Source organism: Ziziphus jujuba, chromosome 6, assembly GCF_031755915.1.
Source record: "Ziziphus jujuba cultivar Dongzao chromosome 6, ASM3175591v1".
Lineage (NCBI taxonomy): Eukaryota > Viridiplantae > Streptophyta > Magnoliopsida > Rosales > Rhamnaceae > Ziziphus > Ziziphus jujuba.
Window position 1 is genome coordinate 991,010 of NC_083384.1, and position 2,661 is coordinate 993,670.

General features: G+C 33.2%; 1 pseudogene; it reads right to left on the bottom strand.

The window, feature by feature from the left end:
- Positions 1-1,129: 1,129 nt before the first annotated feature.
- Positions 1,130-2,235, bottom strand: LOC132804130 (ribulose bisphosphate carboxylase large chain-like; annotated as a pseudogene).
- Between the last annotated feature and the right edge of the window lie 426 nt (positions 2,236-2,661).

The window sequence follows — 2,661 nt, forward strand, 5'->3', positions numbered from 1 at the left end:
GGCTTCCAAGTACCTGGATCAACCGAGCTTTCAATTCTATTTGAACTAGTCACTTTCAAATGATGTCCACAATGTTCACAAATATTCATTTAAAACTTAAAAAATTTCTTATAATTTAATCCATAACAATTTTCGCATTGCACCCACAAATATTTGTATTTTTTAGTTATCTTTAAATCACTTTTTTTGTCTCTTATTTGTATTTGATTTAGAGAAAATGCTAAATCATTTTTTCTTTCCCCTATTTCAGCTAAAGCTTTCTTTAATTTGTTTTCTTTTAAAATTTAATATAATTTGAATTTGTTTTCTTTTAGTTGAGTTAGAGCTCTCTTTAAATCCCTTTTTCATTTTCTTATTTCAGTTAGAGCTCTCTCAAACTCTCTTTTTCATAGAGTTTTTGCACTATCATCCGTACTGGTTCGTATACTGGAAACTCCCACTTTTACTACTCTTGTCGCTTTTGCCACGAATGTAACTATAAATGTAACTGTCATTGGAATTCACACCACTACTTAAAATATAACGATCAATACTGATTTGAGAATGAAGATCACTATTAATGAAACTAGTAATGTGATTCCAACTGTATTTAGTATCATGCATGTAATGATAATAGTGACGATCGTCACTCTTAGATACATTATTTGGATAACTAGAATTCTGATGACTATAAAAAGAACTTTTTAGGGCACTTAGAAAAGAACGATCGGTGTTAGTCTCAAAAATTCAATTTTCAATATGAAAATATATGGAGTAATGGTCCCTATTACTATCCCTAAAGAAAAAAGTTAGATTAGATATGAAATTTCAAATGGACCTCCTAATGCTGACTAAATGATCAACATTACTGTAATTATAATTGTTACTCTCAATCCCATTAGGGATTTTTTTTATTCATATGATTTATAATCGGATCTTTATTTACACTAGTATTTTCATTTTCAATAGGACCACCAAAACTATCCATTGATTTACTTAACCCACATCTGTATTCTAACCCCCTCCTTTACAACATCGAATCGAACCGACATTTTTCCATAGAGCTTTCTTGCCCCTATTTACATGAAAATATAATAAATGAATAGTCATTTGATAAAAATCATTTGAATATTTCGAATAGAATTTAGAATCAGATAACAGTTGGTAGAAAGACCCAATCTTGCGTGAAATAAATACTGCGGCTTCAATATTTTTCAATAAAATCATTGCCTAGTGAATCAACAAAGCCTAAAGTGATGTCTCTTTCCCCTTCAAGTTCACCTACTACAGTACCAGTGTGAATATGATCTCCACCAGACAGACATAATGCTTTAACTAGTACACAAAAGTGCATACCATGTTTTTTTCGTCTATCAATAACTGCATGCATTGCATGGTGGATGTGAAGAAGTAGACCATTATCTTGGCAATAATGAGCGAAGCTAGTATTTGCAGTGAATCCCCCTGTAAGTAATCGTGCATTATAATAGGAACTCCTAATTCTCTGGCAAATACAGCCCTTTTAATCATTTCTTCGCATGTACCTGCAGTACCATTCAAGTAATGCCCTTTGATTTCACCAGTTTCAGCCTGTGCTTTATAAATGGCTTCAACACAGATTAAGAAACGGTTTCTTTAATGCATAAATGGTCGGGAATTCACGTTCTCATCATCTTTGGTAAAATCAAGTCCACCACGAAGACATTAATAAACTGCTATACCGTAATTCTTAGCAGATAACCCCAACTTAGGTTTACTAGTACATCCCAATAGGGGGCGGCCATACTTGTTCAATTGATCTCTTTCAACCTGGATGCCATAAGGCGGTCCTTGGAAAGTTTTAGTATAAGAAGGAGGGATTCACAAATCCTCCAAATGTAGAGCGCGCAGGGCCTTGAACCCAAAAACATTACCCACAATGGAAGTAAACACGTTAGTAACAGAACCTTCTTCAAAAATGTCTAAAGGGTAAGCTACATAAGCTATATATTGATTTTCTTCTCCAACAATAGGCTTAAGGCCGTAGCATCGACCTTTGTGACAATCAAGACTAGTAAACCCGTCAGCCCACACAGTTGACCATGTACCAGTAGAAGATTCAGCAGCTACCACAGCCCCTGCTTCCTCAGGTGGAACTCCAGGTTGAGGAGTTACTTGAAATGCTGCCAAGATATCAGTATCTTTAACACCGGCTTTGAATCCAATACTTGCTTTAGTCTCAGTTTGTGGTGACATAAGTCCATCCCTACAACTCATGAATTAAGAATTCTTACAATACCAAGGTCTACTCGACATGATTAAGAGTTAATGAAACTTTACATAGGAATCTTTCACAAAATTATCAACTAATCAGAATGGTTCGTTATTAGACCGTGGTATTTGATTCACCAAATACATCATTATTTTATACTCTTTCATATGTATGGCGCAACCCGCTCTTTGTTTTTCAAAGTTTCTAATCTTTTACATTTTTTTTAATCGAAATATCTAAGAAATTCGCTATTTAGAGTAATATATGTTGTATATATAAATCATAAATGTAAAAATATGTAGAATTCGTTCATGAATAGAAAGAAAGGGTATGGGTATGAAAAAGAAGAATAATATTAATATAATAAATAATATAAAATAATACAATAAATAATAGACTAGGCGTAAATCAATATGCTGAAATAGGAAATA